Raw genomic sequence first — 18,934 nt, 5'->3', positions numbered from 1 at the left:
CCCTCACGTGATCAATACATTGTCTTTTTTTTTTTTTTTTTTTTTTTGAGACTGAGTCTCACTCTGTCGCCCAGGCTGGAGTGCAATGGCATGATCTCCGCTCACCACAACCTCTGCCTCCCAGGTTCAAGCGATTCTTCTGCCTCAGCCTCCCGAGTAGCTCGGCTTACAAGCTTGCACCACTATGCCCAGCTAGTTTTGTATTTTTTAGTAGAGACGAGGTTTCTCCATGTTGGTCAGGCTGGTCTCGAACTTCCGACCTCAGGTGCTCTGTCTGCCTCGGCCTATCAAAGTGCTGGGATTACAGGCGTGAGCCATGGTGCCCAGCTTACAGTTTCTATACATGTAACAAATACTAACATGTACTCCATAAATATGTAAAATATTTTATATCAAGAAAACACACTCCATCAGCAGTACACACCACCAGAGAAGAAATACGACTAAGGGGAAGAGTGGAGAGAGATGGTTGAAGTAATTTGCAAACACTGGACACAGGTTATCCAGGAAAGCCAGACTGGAAGGACTTGAAGCAAGGCAGTGATAATGATGCAAAGGAAATTTCTGATAAGAGAAAATAAAATAATAAACTTACAGATTGAATGTAGTGCATAAAAAAAGGAATAAAGATATACATTTATTGAATTTTAAACACTAAATATATAAACTCTCATTTAATCCTCACAAGAATCCTGGAATGCATTATAATACACTATTATATTCTCATTTTGTATATGAGAAACTGAGGCACTGAGAGGCAAAGTTATTCAAAGTCATGAAAAGTGAAGTCAAACCTAGGCTATCCAAGCCTTTGCTATACTTAAACCACGTTCCAGATTTCTAGTTTGGGTTACTGGGTAGCTGGGGTTGGATTAACTCAGATGAGGACTGTAAGAAAATAATGCTTTGCTATCCCTCCCCTAACCCCCAACCCCCAACAGGCCCCAGTGTATGATGTTCCCTTCCCTGTGTCCATGTGTTTTCATTGTTCAACTCCCACTTATGAGTGAGAACATGCAGTGTTTGGTTTTCTGTTCCTTATTAGTAACCTTTTTAATCTGTATATATATATATATATACACACACACACACACACACACAGACACATACACACACACACATATAAAGAGAGAGAGAAAAACATTTTCAAAAGCAAACACTTTCCCTTACCAATCTTCTCAATAAATTAGTTATATTATTCCTGATACTCCTGGTATAGGCCAGGGTTTATTTACACACATAGACACACATTTGCTGCTGGTCAGAATCTGCAGGCAAACAAGGACAACACAAGAGTGTCACTGGCAAGGCTGAAAGACAAACTCACAGTGGATCTAGCAGCAAATTAGATTAATTAATGAACTCTAAGAACTAGTTTGATCCAGCAGCTCAGGGCATACCCTGAGCCACTTGCTATTGAGATTACAAGAAAAAAAAATGTATTTATATTATCTTTTGAGATTATTTGGCTTTTCTACCTATCCAGCATGTCCTGGACTCACTGGGTCACCAAAATATCTATTGGATATTACTCTATTTCCCCTAATTATTTTAGTTTCTTTTAAATCCACCTTTCTTTTGAGCTAATTAACTTTCATCTTTTTCATGGTCTCTTTCTTATGAAAATGGCTCAATACGAGGCCCAGAAATAGCATTCGTTCCTGGGAATGCCATTTGTATTAGGTTGGTGCAAAAGTAATTGCGGTTTTTGCTATTAAAAGTATGGCATAAACTGCAATTACTTCTCCACCAACCTAATATTTCTAGTGTCTATTCTTGACAATTAGTTAGACTTACTAACATATGCAAAGACATATAGCAACATCCAGACCACACCAAAAAGATGTCACATATCTAGGTACATTTGAAGGAGCTAGCATACCAGTGATTGCTTTCTTATGTTCAGATTGCAAAAAAGTATCAGATTTAAAAGTGTTAGTAACAATTGTTTTTGACTGTTTCCTCATGCAGAATGATTTATAACAGGGCAAAAAAAAAAAATTCAGCCCTCAGAGCCCTAAAGTGTTCCCAAGTCCCCTTCCACTCCAATGTATAACATTGATATACAAATAATATATGTACCCCCTGTAAATATTAAATGTTAAGAGTATTTCAATTTAAAGTTTTAATTGTATGTGTGTCCTAAGCAAGTACAGTATTTACCCAAAGGTGTGGTAGTGCCAAGGATGTATTTTTTACTCAGGGTAAGAAGAAGAAAGGGAATTTTATCTGATTCCTACTCTGAGCCAGGTGCTCTGCATTTGTTCCTTGTTTAGTCTATGCAATAATCCTTTACACCATAGGTACTATTATCACTGTGTTATATATAAAAAACCTGAGGGTGTAATACTTTAAGTATCTTGCTTAGAGTCTGAAATTCAGAACCAAGAAAAGTTGACTTTAAAAATTATTTTCTTTCTACCTTTATCAAAATAGGTTCTGTTCAATAGGACATTATAGGCTAATGAATAAAAGAGAAAAAATACACATGAAACAATTAATGAAAGGTAGTACAAAATAAGATTCATTTGTGTAGCACCAACAATATAGACAAAAAAAACTTGCTAAGAGAAAAATCGATGAATATTGGGAAAAAGTTTATTTACAGATCTGGCACAAATGTGGTAAGAATAAGGAAGTCTGCCTAATTCAGAGTTATTTACCTGTGAATTTGAATACAGTGTTGCATCAGTTTCTTATGGCTACTGCAACAAATTAACACAAATGTGGTGGCTTAAGATAAGACAAATATATTATTTCACAATATGGATCAAGGTGTTAGTAGGGCCACGCCCCTGGAGGTTTTAGGGGAGAATTCATTCCTTGCTCCTTCTAGCTCCTGGAGGCTGCCACCATTTTTGATTTGCCACGGCACCCTTCTAATCTCTGCCTCTGTAATCATATCACCTCTTCTGTGTCTTTTGTGCAAAATCTCCTTCAACCTCCTTTTTATAAGGATACATGAGATCGCACTGTGGATCCACTTGCAAAATCCAGGCTAATCTCCCTATCTCAATATTCTTAATCACATCTGCAAAGGCTGTTTTCTTAATCATATTAGATAAAATTCCCAGATTCCAGGCAATGAATTTTTTTAAGCAGAAAGGAAATTTTTTTATGCCTACCTTAGGTGTCTTTTTGAAAAAGAAACTGAAGAACTCTTTAACAGAATACAAGTTTGACGCTGCACTGCATTCTGTTGGTTCCACACTCAGAGTCCTTACCAGGCCAGTGAACCACCCCCAGCTGCTGTGAGGGTTGGGTGCTAACTGCTCACAGCAGTTCCTCCTGTGAAGAATTATCTTCTCCTAATGGGAGATGCCTCACTCCCAGTCTGAGCCAATGACTGATTCAGGAGAACAAAGGCCAGCTCTGCTGCCCAAATAGGAATAACTAAAAATGCCAACTTAAATATATCATTCTATTTTAGCAAAATTTTTTATGTAGGGACCAAAATCTGCCTCTAGCCAACACAAATATTATACTCCTAAACACAAATAAAATCTCAAAGGGTACATATTGAATTATAGAATCAAAATAACACACCTTCTGTTTCTTTGTCTTTGCTACCATTATGTTATGATTGTTTACTTCAAATATGCAGTTTCAGTGAAGGACTACATAGACCCACAGTGATAGAAACTTGGCCCCAATTAAGTATGACAATTCTATCCTTTACCAACGAACTCTCCAAAATAACACATGTAGTTGATTCTGTATGTCTTGGGAGTCACTATCTAAATGCGAATATTTCAAACTAACTACCATGTAGACTATAATACTTATTAAAGGATAATTTTAAAAAATGGTCAAAATGGAATCTTATACACATATCCTACAGACTCAACAGAAACAAAAACAATTATCTAAATGTAGAGCTCAGATCAACCAAAGATTTTGGGGTGAGAATTATAGATATAGAGCAATAATAAAACTGTTCTTTAGTTCAGCTTTATTAACACTTTTAATTTTTTTCAGACAATGCATTCCTTATTGTCTGCCCACAGAGAAGAACATTTTTTCCCATCTCCACTCCTATTCTTGGTATTAACTGATAGATAATTTTGTTCAAGGAAAAATGAATCCTAATGACTTTTTTCTTTTTCTTTTTTTTTTTTTAAGATGGTGTTTCACTCTTGTTGCCCAGGCTGGAATGCAATGGCATGATCTCAGCTCACCACAACGTCTGCCTCCTGGGTTCAAGCGATTCTTGTGTCTCAGCCTCCCAAGTAGCTGAGATTACAGGCATGCACCACCATGCCTAGCTAATTTTGTATTTTTTTTTTAGTAGATATGGGGTTTCTCCATGTTGATCAGGCTGGTCTCGAACTCCCGACCTCAGGTGATCCACCCACCTTGGCCTCCCAAAGTGCTGGGATTACAGGCATGAGCCACCACACCTAGCCCCTAATAACTTTTTAATTAAAATACTATGAAAAAACTGTTAGAAGGAAATGAAGTAAAACACAATTAATTTTTTTTTTTTTTACTACTGTAGAATTTCTTAGATTTTTACCATGCAAAAATACATTATAACACCTTAATGAAAACTTTCACAGACTTTTTTTTTTAAATACAAAATTTTTTCTTGCAGAGCATCTGGAGAGACTAATACTTCAAGGATAACACTTTGGAAAACACAGCTGTAATGAAATTTTCTCCAGTTTATAAATAATTTTATAAAGTTTGGTAGTGGCATTCATATTTAACATTTTTTGAAAGCTATAGTCAAAGTAAAAAGAAAAGAAAAGAGAACAAGTAATGAGTTAAATCTAGTGGAAAGAATAATACAAAATTATTGCAATGATGTCATCACATTTGATTTTAAAGTTTCCAGATGATTAACTATAATAGAATTAACAACAAAGCCTAGTAAAATACCTAATTGAAAAGGTATCAGCCTTCCTATATATCACTAAAGTCCCATTAGAATTTACAATGTATTGAAATTTCCTAAAATAAAAACAAAGTATTTTATATATATATTATAGAAATAACCGATTTTAATGGGGAATGACTGGAATTTACATAAACAAAGCCACAACATTTCTATGAGCTATGAAAATTTAAATAAAGAAACAGCATTTTGCTAGATCGAAATATTGAATTTTTAAAAAGATTTTACTTATGCTTAAAATTATTTTGCATTGGCTGTCATCATATTAAAGACACCAAGAGAAAGTTATTTGGATTTTGACAAAATAATTTTAAGTTACTTGGAAAAAAATCAGATAAACCATTTTGAAAAGGGGAAATAAAACACTTGCACAGTCGATTATTCTACAATGAATCATTTTAAAAAGTATAGCAAATAAATGAGTGATTTATGGTTATAACAGATCAGTGAGCTAACATAAGTAGTTCTGATATGGACCAGAGACTATATAATAATATAATACATAATATACATGTGATATGATACAAAAAGCATTACAAAACAACACAGTGAAGGAATAGAGATATTTTAATAAAGGCTAGAACACACGTTGTCCTGTAAATTCTGATCATCAGACAGATATGTATATACTTATATAGTAATTTTTATGTACTTGCACATAGTATAGTTTTATATATAAGAGAGAGGCTATGCTCAGATTGTTGCAAATATCTTGAGACAGTGGTAAAGGAAAGTGCTAATTGATTAAAGCATATAAAATATAGCTATCAGTTTATAGATTTATATATAAATCTCTAAATTTATATAAATTTATATAAATATAAAATATAGCTATCAGTTTATAGGTTGATATATAAATCTGTAAAAATATATATATATATATAAATCTATATATCCTTTTACATATCCTCTCTTTCCAAAACCTTTGGAAGATACAACACACACAAACAAATAGCCAGGCCTCTGAACCGGAGCTCAGCCATTGTAACCCCTGTGACCTGCATGTATACATCCAGATGGCCTGCAGGAGCCAAGAAGTCTGGAGCAGCCGAAAAACCACAAAAGAAGTGAAACAGCCAGTTTCTGCCTTAGCTGAGTAACCAACCTTACAACATTCCACCATTATGACTTGTTCCAGCCCTACCCTAACTGATCGATTGACCTTATGACATTCTTCTCCAGGACAATGGATCTCACGATCTCCCCACCCTGCACCTTGTGACCCCCTTCCCTGCTGACAACACATAACCACCTTCAATTGTAAGTTTCCACTGCCTACCCAAGTCCTATAAAGCTGCCCCTCTCCTAGCTCCCTTCGCTGACTGTCTTTTCAGACTCAGCCCACTTGCACCCAAGCGAATAGACAGCCTTGTTTCTTACACAAAGCCTGTTTAGGTGGTCTTCTATACGGACACGTGTGACACAAAGAACTTAGATCTTCCCCCCCCCCATAGCTTTATTGAGGTAGAACTGATAAATTAAAAATGTATACATTTAAGGTATACAATGTGATGTTTTTATATATGTACATATTGTGAAATACTTACAAAATCAAGCTAATTAACAGATCCATTACCTCTCATAGTTACCTTTTTGTTGCTGTTGCAAGAATACTTACGATCTAGTCTCTAAGCAAATTTTAAGTATACATTATTATTAACTATAGCCATTATGCTATGCATAATGCTATACATAAGATCTCAGAACTTATCTTTTTTTTTGGAGTCTCTCTCTGTTGCTCAGACTGGGGTACAATGGCGTCATCTTGGCTCACTGCAACCTCTGCCTCCCAGGTTCAAGCGATTCTCCTGCCTCAGCCTCCCAAGTAGCTTGGATTACAGGCGCCCGCCACTGTGCCCAGCTAATTTTTGTATTTTTAGTAGAGATAGGGTTTCGCCATTTTGGCCAGGCTGGTCTCGAACTCCTGACTTCAGATGACCCACCTGCCTCGGCCTCCCAAAGTGCTAGGATTACAGGCATGAGCCACCGCACCCGGCCAGAACTTACCTGTCTTATAACTGAAAGTTGGTGTCCTTCAACCAACATCTCCCTATTTCTCCCACCCCCACAACCTCTGGTAACCACTCCTATTTTCCACTTTTATAGATCCCACATATAAGTGATATCATACAGTATTTGTCTTTCTGTGTCTCATTTATTTCACTTAACATAATTTCTTCCAGGTTCATCCTTGTTGTCCCAAATGGCATGATTTATATATTTGAAACTAAATAATTTTATGTTTTATTTTTTCATCTTATATTTCCTTTATCCATTCATTTGTGGATTAACATGTAGGTTGATTCCACATCTTGACAATTGTCAATAATGCTACAATGAACATGGAAGCATAGATATCTCTTTGACATACTGATTTCATTTCCTTTGAATATAACCCAGAGGTGGGATTGTTGAATAATATGGTAGTTCTTTTTAAAATATTTTGATAAACCTCTATGCTATTTTCCATAATGGTTGTGCCAATTGATGTTTCTACCAACAATGCACAGGGTTTCCATTTTCTCCACATCCTTGCCAATATTTACTTTTTATTTTTCATTATAGCCATCATAAGAAATCTGATATTTGATTTGCAATGCAAGTACTCTCTCCCTTTCCATAGATTGCCTTTTCATTTTGCAGATTGTTTCCTTTGTTGTGCAGAAATTTTTTAATTCAATGGGGATGCCCTTATGTATTTTTACTTTCACTTCCTATGGTTTGGGAGCGAAGTACAAAAAATCATTTCCAGGACTAATGTCAAGGAAGATTTTCCTTGTGTTTTCTTCTAAGAGTTTTGTAGTTTTAGGTCTCACATTTAAATATTTAATCTATTTTGTGTTGATTTTTTGTGTATGGTAGAAGATAGGAATCCAATTTTGTTGTTTTGCATGTGGATAGGCAGTTTCTTCAATACCATTTATTAAGGAGACTGTCCTTTCTTTATTGTGTATTCTTCATGCTTCTGTTGAAGATTAGTTGATCATACATGTGTAGGTTTATTTTTGGATTTTCTATTCTGTTCCGTTAATCTATGTGTCTGCATTTAAGGCCAATACCATTCTGTTTGGTTATCATAGATTTAAAGTATATTTTGAAGTCAGATAGTGTGATGGTTTCAGCTTTGTTTTTTTTGTTCAAAATTACCTTGGCTATTTGGGTTCTTTTGTGGATCCACATGCATTTAGGAATTTTTTTCTATTTCTGTGAAAAATGATATTGGAATGTTGATAATGATCTCACTGAAATTGTAGATCACTTTGTGTAGTATGGACATTTTGACAATATTTATTCTTCCAATCCATGAACACAAGATAACTTCCAATTTCTTTTATGGATGTTTTATAGTTTTCAGTGTATAGAGTTTTCACCTACAGAGTTAAATTTATTTGCAAGTAGTATATTCTTTTGGATGTTATTGTAAATAGGATTGTTTTATTAATTTCTTTTTTAGATAGTTTGTTGTTAGTGTATAGAAACAAAACCGATTTTGTGGCTCAGTTTATATCCTGCAGCTTTATTGAATTACAGCTGAAATTCTGATCTAGCAAAACATACGAAAGTAAATCTATAAATTAAAAAAAAACTATAAAATACATTAAAAATAACTTAAAATGCAAGTAACTTGTAAATGATTATGTCATGGGTAAATTTTAAAGATGAAATGAATAAATAATGTATCTGTAGAATAATTTAAAGATATGTACAAAAGTAAAAAATGGAGTTTAGAAGAAAAGTTTTCAGAATATACACTGCTAAAAACATACTGTGTTAAATCAGTATCATGAAAACAATAACATGCAAAGGTTTAGAAAGTCAATTAAAAGAGAAAAGAATATAAATGACTAACAAAAAACTTATTTCCACTTATAGACAGATAAATGAAAAACATAGGAAGTACAATGAGATCTCATTTTTCAGCTGTCAAACTGACACAGGTTAGAAACAGTAATGATAATCAAAGCTCACTGGGTCCACTTAAGAATAGCCAATGATGAGAGTGTAAATTGCTAGAGGCGACCTAAGGGGCATTTTAGCAATATTTATCAAGAGCTTTCAAAAAGGTTTATGCACTTCGTTGTAGTAATTTTACTTCAAGGAATCTTTGCTATGAAAATAATATGTTCAGATATAGAAACATCATATGGAAATTTATCCAAGTGGAAGTTTTTTCTTCCTTTGTGTGTGTGTGTTTTTAGAATAGCAAAATTTTGGAAATATTCCATATTTCAGGAAGAAAATAATTATGTAAAAGTATGTGATTCATCTATGAGATAGATCATTATGCAGCTACTAAAATTATGTAAATGAATATTGTTGATATTAGAATATATGATGAAACATTACAAGAAAAAGCACACCAAGTTTATTCATGCATAAAGAAAAATGAAAGACACTTTATTTTTAAATATTTTAATGTTATTTTACTTTTCTATAATTTCTAAGCTCTATAGACTGAGCACATAAAAACTTTATTATCAGAAAACAAAAAAAAATTAGAATAAATAAAAAAATTGTGTGTCGTCATATAAAGGAATTTGAAAACTTAAATTTTGAATCTGGCCCAGATTAAACTTAAATTTTGAATCTGGTGAAGACCCAGACCCCCTTCACCACAGAGGGAAACTAGGTGTTGGATAATTGTTTCCCAATTTTATGTTGCAGTGCCCAACGTGTGGTCCATGCAAGTGTGCCTTGGCTTCTCCTACATACTCAATGTGCATGTTTGCTCAGTGGTTCGATGGGTAGGATTCCCTCAATTGCTCTCTGATTTTCTCTCAGAGGGTGCTGATTTATGGATAGATGTTTACTTGGTATATCTGTGTGTGGAGGGAGAGTCAGAAGCTTCCAATTTCCCAATGTTGGTGATATGACTATATTTTCTATGACTAGTGACAGAAAATATAATATACCATCCATAATATACTGGATTAAGAAAATGTGGCACATATACACCATGGAATACTATGCAGCCATAAAAAAGGATGAGTTTGTGTCCTTTGTAGGGACATGGATGCAGCTGGAAACCATCATTCTTAGCAAACTATCACAAGAACAGAAAACCAAACACCGCATGTTCTCACTCATAGGTGGGAACTGAACAATGAGATCACTTGGACTCGGGAAGGGGAACATCACACACCGGGGCCTATCATGGGGAGGGGGGAGGGGGGAGGGATTGCACTGGGAGTTATACCTGATGTAAATGACGAGTTGAGGGGTGCTGACGAGTTGATGGGTGCAGCACACCAACATGGCACAAGTATACATATGTAACAAACCTGCACGTTATGCACATGTACCCTGGAACTTAAAGTATAATAATAATAATTAATAAATAAATTTTTTTAAAAAAAAGACACAACCCTTTGTTTCCCCCGTAAGGGGTTTGTGAAATACCCCTGCAGTGGCTGCAGGTAGCCTGACTTCTAACCAACTTGCATCAGGTAGTTAAAAGAGGTAGTCAGTTATCAACCTGGGGGCAACCAGAGTAAAGTTTACAACCACACCAAACACCCCAACTCTTATAACATCTGCCTACCTGACTGAATCATAAATCTCCTAGCCCTGGGAGCAGAAAGGACTGGCACACTCCTGTGTCTCTGTAAACCACAGGTGAAAAAAAAAAAATGCAGTAACCTTGGCTTTGTACAAGTGTATGGGCTCTTTAAGGTACTACATCCCCTAGGATTGGTGCAAAGAAGAGGGCTAAAAAACAACAACAAATAAACAACTCCGTGTTTCTCCCTAGAAGAGATCCAGAACATACTCTGAGAAGGTTCAGTTGTTAAAGTTGCCTCCGAAAAGCCTCCCATTCTAAACCTAGTTGCTCTGGGCACAGAGGGACTAGGCATATGTGAATCTCCCTTGATCCCAAAAAAAGAGGTGGTCTTAAATGGATATCTCCTAACTCTGGAAACTGAAAGGGCTGGCATACGCATGTGTCTCTCTAAACCCAGGTTAAAAAAAAAAAAAAAAAAAAAGGCAGTAACCAATGACCATGTGACCGTGGCTTTTGTACAAGCATGTAGGCTTGTAGGGTATTATATCCCCTAGGATTAGGGAAAAGAAGAGGCCTAAAAAACAGCAACAACAAATAACTCCCTGTTTCTCCCTAGAAGAGATCCAGAACATACAGGAGAAACCCCAGTTGTTAGAGCTGCCTCCTAAAACACTCCATTCTAAACCTAGTAGCTCTGGCCTAGGCATATGTGAATCTCCCTTGATCCCAGAACAAAGAGGTGGTCTTAAATGGACATCCAAACACTTCCAGGCCCTATACCCACTTGAAGTATGCAAAAAAGGGGGCAGGAACATGAAGCTCTTACGTTCTTTCTGAAAGTGGCTCATGACACATATTCTCAGTGGCTAATTGATGGCCTACACTCTAATGAACTGCATCAAGGAGCTAACAGGGAATACAATCAAACAAATAACCAATCTAACTACCGTAGCCAGAGCCAGAGCTTGACACTTCATAAAACCCACCTTTCCCAGTTCACCCAAGAGGTAAATCCAGGTACATCCAGTCTTTCTGAAAGGAGTTTGGCCATGCACCAAGCACCACAACTTCCATAGCTTTCACCTAAGGGACAGTGTCCTTAATGAAGTATTTCTGGACTTCAAGGGAACATTGTAATCATGAGTGACCCAAGACCACAGAAAACAAACAGATGAACATATAACAAGCTCATTTCCAGCATCTATCCTTTCAGAAGCAGAAGGTGTAGCCTGAACATAAATACAGGTATTAGCCACAGGTCCTCTTCCCTGGCTTAGTCTAGATAAAGAGGGGGAAAATGCCCTCATTCGGCCTCACTATGAAAATAGAAGTTACTGGAACTCACTTCCAGCATCCCAATCTTTCCAGGTACCTCTAAAATATGTGGCTCCTCTTATATCATTTTTTAGGGTATGAACAAGATGGGACATATTCTAAGCACCAGGTAGGCACCAAAAACAAAGATAACGGTCCACGCCAAAAAAAAAAAAAAAAAAAGAAAGAAAGAAACGAAAAAGAAAAAAGATTAGAGGGGCACCTTAAAATCTCTGGAAGGAAAGATTGGTTAAAAAAAAAAAAAAAAAAAAAAAAAAAAAAAAAAAAAAAAAAAAAACCTTCCAAATAATGCTAGTTTAACAAGGTTGAGATAAATTGTTTTCTTATCTAATATATAGAAACCAACACAAAGAAGTGAGTAAAATAAAAAAAAAAAAAGGGAATGTATTTCAAACAAAAGAAAAAGATGACTCTCTGAAACTGATCTGGAAAACAGAATTTTGTGATTTACTCAAAAAGAATTCAAAACAGTTGTCATAAAGATGCTCACAGAGGTCAAGACAACATTGCAAGAACAAGTTGAGACCCCAAATAGGAGATAATAAATATTTTAAAATACCAAATAGAAATCATGCATCTCCATAAGGCTGTAAACAAACTGAAAAATTTAATAGAGGAGTTCAACAACAGGCTAGATCAAGCAGAAAAAAAGGATCATTTAATGTGAGGAAAGACCCCTGGAAACCATACAATTTGAGGAGTTTAAAAAAAGAATAAAAAGGAGTGAAAATGGCTTATGAGACTTATGCGACACTATCAAGCAGAACAATTTATGAATAATTGGCATGCCAGAAATAGAAAAAGGGGCAGAAAACAAATTCAAAGAAGTAATGGTAGACAACTTTCCAACTCAGAGGAAAGAATTACAATGCTCAATTCAACAAGCCCATGGGACACCAAATAAAATGAACTAAAAGAGATCCTTGGCCAGGAGCGGTGGTTCACGCGTTTAATCCCAACACTTTGGGAGGCTGAGGCAGTTGGATCACTTGAGGTCAAAAGTGCTAGACCAGCCTGGCCAACATGGTGCAACCCTGTCTGTACTAAAAATTAAAAAATTAGCCAGGTGTGGTGGCAAGAGTCACCTCCACTGGGGAGGCTGAGGCAGGAGAATCACTTGAGCCAGGCAGGCGGAGGTTACAGTAAACTGAGATTGCATCACAGCACTCCAGTCTGGGCAACAGAGTGAGACTCAGTATTAAAAAAAAAAAGAAAAAAAAGAGATTCTTACCATGACATATCTTAGTCAAATTGTCAAAAATTAAAGACAAAGAGTGTCGAAAGAATCAAAGGAAAAGTGAATCATCATGTATAGGGAAACCCCCTGTAAGATTATCAGTAGACTTCTCAGAAGAAACCTTGTAAAACAGAAGTAAGTGGGATAATATATTCAAAATCCTGAAAAAAAGAAACTTCCAACCAAGAATAATATATCTAGCAATTCTGTGTTTCAAAACTGAAGGGACTTCTGTTCAGAAGAACAAAAGCTGAGAGAGATTATCACCAGTAGACCTACCTTATAAAAATGTTAAATTAAGTTCTTCAGGCTATAGGAAGAAAGCACTAATTCATTACATAAAATCATATGAAAATACCAAACTCATTGGTAAAAATTTATACATTGTCAAATCCTAAAAACTAATACTGTAAGAGCAGTAGTAAAAACAATTATATCTCTTGTACAAGGGTCAAAGAGTAAAACTATTAAAATAATGGTACAATAATCTCTTAAGAGATTAATATTATTAAAAGATGTAAAATATGACATTACAAACATAAAACTTTGGAAAAGGGGGCAAAAGTGGATAGTTTATGTATGCAATCAAAATTAAGCTTTTAGTACCTTTATAACATATTATAGGCATAAGATGTTTTATTTAAACCTCAATGTAACCACAAAACATAACCTTGTAATGTACCCAAAAGAGTAAAAAGTAAAAGAACCAAAGCAAACCACTACAGAAAGACATCAAACCACAAAGGAAGAAAGCAAGAGAAGAAGAAAGCAGGACAGATCTACAAAACAACCAGTAAAAAATGTTTAAAGTGTCAGAAGTAAGCCAATTCCCATCAATAAAAACCTGGAATAAAAATGAATTAAATTATCCAATTAAAAGAGAGCAGCTGCATGAATAAAAAGCTAAGAGCCATCTATAAGCTGCCCACAGGAGACTCATCTAACCTGTAAGAAAAGCATAGACTGAAAATGAAGAGATAGCAAAAGATATTCCACACAAATCAAATCCAAAAGAGAGTAGGAGTAGCTATGCCTGTATCAGATAAAATAGACTTTGAGTCAAAAACTATAAAAAGAGAGAAAGCAGGTCATTATAAAATAATTAAAGAGTCAATTCAGCAAGACTATATAATTGTAAATATATATGTACCCAACTCTGGAACAACCAAATATGTATAGCAAATATTAATATATGTAAAAGGAGAGACAGACTGCAATACAATCATAGTTTTGAACTTCAACATCCCACTTTCAGCAATGGACAGATCAACCAGACAGAAAATCAACAAAGAAACATTGGAATTAAACTACAATCTAGACTGAATGGACCTAAGCAATATGTACACAACATTTTATCTGATAGTTGCAAAATACACATTATTTTTATAAGCATGTAGAATATTCTTCAGGATTCAAGACAAAATGTCACATGATAGGTCACAAGAAAATCTCAACAAATTTTAAAAATTGGAAACATGTCAAGCATCTTTCCAGATCATAGTGGAATAAAACTAGCAGTCAATAAAATAAGCTTTGGAAACTATAAAAATATTTGGAAATTAAACAACATGCTTCTGAATGACCAATGTGTCAATGAAGAAATTAAGAAGGAAATTTTTTAAAAGTTGAAGGAAATGAAAATGGAAACATAACATACCAAAATCTAAAGGAAGTACTAAGAACAGTACTAAGGAGGAAATTTATAGCAATAAATGCCTACATCAAAAAGGTAAAAAGATTTCTAACGGACAACTGAATATGGCACCCCAAGGAACCAGAAAAGGAAGAAAAAACAAAAAGTCATAGAAGGAAAGACAAAGATCAGAAATAAATACAATTGAGACATAAATACAAAATATCAATAAAATAAAAAGTTAAAAAAAACAAACAAACAAAATCCAGAAAGCTTTAGCTAGAGTAACTAAGAAAAATAGAAGAGCCAAATAAATAAAATTGGAGACAAAAAAGGAAACTTTAAAACGAATGCTACAGAACTACAAAGGATGATTAGAGCAACCTTACACTAACAAATTAGAAAACCTAGAAGACATTGATAAAATCCTGGACACACACAACCTACCAAGAGTCAACCATGAAGAGACAGAAAACGTAAACAGACAAATAACAAGAAATAAGATTAAATCGGTAATTTAGAAAACTCCCCAAAAGAAAAGCCTAGGAACAGATGCCTTTGTAACTGAATTCTGCCAAACTTTTAAAGAATTAACACTAATTCTTCTCAAACTACTCCAAAAAATTGAAGGAAATGTAATTCTTCCAAATGCATTCTATGAGGCCAGCATTATTCTGATACAAAAGCCAGACAAGGACACAAGAAAACAACAACAACAATGAAAAAAAATAAAAAACAAAAAAACTACAGGTCAATATCTCTAATAAAAAAGATGTAAAAATGTTCAACAAAATACTAGCAAACTGAATCCAACAGTACATCAGAAAGATTAGTCACTGTGATTAAGTAAAATTTAATCCCAGGAATGATGTTATTATTAATATGTGCATGAAACCACAAAAGACTTCAAATAATCAAAGCAATTCTGAGCAAAGAGAACAAAGCTGAAGGTATCACATTATCTGGCTTCAAAATATACTACAAAGCTATAGTAAAAAAAAACAGTATCATATTGGCATGAAAACAGAATCGAGAACCCAGAAATAAATCCACATATTTACTGCCAACTGATTTTCACTAAATGTGCCAAGATCACTCATCAGGGAAAGAACCAGTCCTTCCAATAAATGGTGCTGGAAAAACTGGATATCCGTATGCAGAAGAATTGAATGAGACCCCTAGCTTTCATGATGTCAAAAATCAAAGCAAAATTTAAGACTTAAATATAAAACTCCAAACAATGAAACTACTAGAAAAAAAATCATATGGAAAATGTTTCAGGACATTAGTCTGGGCAAAGGATTTTTGGGTAGGAACTCAGAAACAGACAAGAAAAGCTAAAATAGACAAATGAGAGTACATCAAACTAAAAAACTTCTGCACAGCAAAGGAAACAATCAAAAGAGTGAAGAATCAACTGAAAGAATGGGAGAAAATATTTGCAAGCTATCCATCTGACAAGGATAAACATCCAGTATATATAAAGAACTCAAACAACTCAACAGCAAAACAATAAATAATCTCATATAAAAATAGCCACACGATCTGAATAGACATTTATCAAAATAAGACATACAAATGGCCAAGTATATGAAAAAATGCTCAACATCACTAATCACTAAAGAAATGTAAATCAAAACCACAATGAGATATTATCTCACCACAGTTAAAATAATTATTATCAAAAGGACAAAAATGTTGGTGAGAGTGTGAGAAAGCAAAACCCTTATATGCTATTAATGGGAATGTAAATTAGTACAACCATTATGGAAAACAGTAGGAAGTTTCTCAAAAAACTAAACATAGAACTACTATGTGATCCAGCAATCTCACTACTGGGTACATATCCAAAGGAAAGGAAATCAGTATATCAAATAGTTATCTGTATTGCCATGTTTATCACAACAGTATTCACAATATCCATGAAATCGAGTGAACCTAAGTGTCCATCGTCAGAAGAATGGATTAAGAAAATGTGGTATATATAAACAATGGAATATTATTCAGCCATAAAAATAATAAAATCCTGTCTTTTGCAACAACATGGATTAGCCTGGAGGACATTATGTTATGTAATATAAGCCAGGCACAGAAAGACAAATATCACACATTCTCACCCATGTGTGTGAACTATAAAAGTAGATCTCACAGAAGTGGAGATTAGAATAGTAGTTACCAGATGTTGGGAAGGGAAGGAGGAAGTAGGGATATTGGGTAAAAAATTACAGTTAGATAGGAGTAATAAATAATAGTGTTCTACAGCACAGGTGGGTAACCACAGTTTACAATAATTTATTGTGTATTTCAAAGTAGCTAGAAGAGAGGGTTTTGTATGTTCCCAACACAAAGAAATGATAAATGTTTGAGGTGATGGAGATAATTGGCCTAATTTGATTATTATATATCGTACACATGTATCTCAATATCATATGTATCCCATAAATATGTACAATTATAGTGTATCAGCTTAACATTTTTAAAAAGACAAAACAACCCCCCAAAAGCAAACAGAAAACAGACAACTAATAAACAACATAAAATCCAAAAACTAAACAGAAATCTTCATTATATAAAAGTGATTTTTAAGAAATAGAATTATAATCAATTTATATATAAAACATTTAACCAAACGATATTCTGGCTTAATGACTGAAACATTACCTCAGAGATCTGGTGTCATATTAGGGCATTATTTTACAAATAGAAGCTTTGAGTTTTGCCAATCTGAATTTAAAATGTCATCTTCATTAACATCACCTACGAACGTCATTTATCCCTGCCAAGGTTGGTAATGATACGCTAAATACTGATTGAGAAATATGATTGATGTCTTTTTGTTGTTGTAATCCAAAATTAGTTCAAGGAAGCTAAGTGTATAATATAAGCCTTTTTTCATATTTTAGCAATTACCTTTTTTCAATATGTCTTAAAATTGTAAGATACTTCCTGACTAGAGCATTAGGTTATATAGAAACAAAAAAGGCAAGAACTTGACAAATTCCAAGAGGCACACTGTTTCATTGCTTGAAACACACTCCTGATTTATTTGCATTGCAATAACTAAACCCATCTTTACCCATAACCTTAATTACTACAATCATTCATTCTATAACGGCTCTTATTTCCCTCAGTTCTTTTCTCCTTCCAGATTCCAATTTGTAATGTCACCTCCATAAGGATTCATTATCTGGCATTCTGCACCCTGGCAGAGGGAATTTCTCTCTTCAAACTCCACTCTTCATGCATTTATATGTCTCTAGGCACTCTTGCCTGAAATATATCATGGCAGTCCTGCCTTTGTGAGGTGGGTAGCTTCCATACCAAAAAAAAAAAAAAAATCATTTTCTATGAAGAAGAGTTAAGCCAAAGGTATTCTTTTTTACGATGAGATGTAGATTTCCCATTAAAAGATAATCTTTCATTTCAAATATTTTAATATGGTGGTCCTGAATACAGTCATCACTGATAATTACATTTTAGGTGCTCCAAAACTAATATGTGTTTACCATAAATTTCATTATTCACTAGATACTTTCATATTAATTTTTAAAAATTTACCTTTCGTATTTCAAAACCTGGGGGCTATCTAGACTTATCCCTAATTAAGCTTGGAGCAGTTACTGAAGGATGGAGCATCCTAATGGCACCCAAAGCTATCCTTTCTCTTCCTGCTATAGAAGTTCTGATATTGATCCTGTCTTTCTAGTGGTTTATTGAAGCCTCCCTACCACATGATCTTCCTGCCCACACTAATAGCAGCATTTTTCAAAAATATACAATTGATTACATCATATTCATATGAAAAAAGTCCTTTAATAGTTGCTGTGTTGATAAGAAGAAAGTCCACTAGCTTCAGTAACAACGAAAATTTTAAAAATGTCAATAGTATCACAGAATAAAAGTTGATTTCTCACTTGTGTATTCATCTAATGTAGGTGTTCTTGGTTTCCAGGCTGGAGGTTCTGATTCCCAGCAATTCAATAACTCAGGTTGCTGGAGACTCTGACATCTACATATGTCTTCTAAGGTTGCCCTGGATGTCATTATTCAAACAGGAGATAAGAAGCAATGGAGAAGACTAATTGTTTTTTACCACCTTGATCTGGGAATGACACATAATTCAGCTGCTTACATTCAATAAGGGAACACCAGTTATCATCTAGATTTGCTAGAGACTGGAGTATGTAATCCCTGGCTGGGAAGAAATCTTTGGTGGGGCCCCAAATCTTTGGCGGTCAATTTGTTTTCTTTGACATAATTCCCATCACTAAATTTCTCAGTAAGGAATGCAAGGTCCTGATCTACCCCTTTGCTAATATTCCAGTCTCA

Source organism: Chlorocebus sabaeus, chromosome 15, assembly GCF_047675955.1.
Source record: "Chlorocebus sabaeus isolate Y175 chromosome 15, mChlSab1.0.hap1, whole genome shotgun sequence".
In the NCBI taxonomy this organism is placed as follows: Eukaryota; Metazoa; Chordata; class Mammalia; order Primates; family Cercopithecidae; genus Chlorocebus; species Chlorocebus sabaeus.
Note: the sequence above shows the minus strand (reverse complement) of the source record.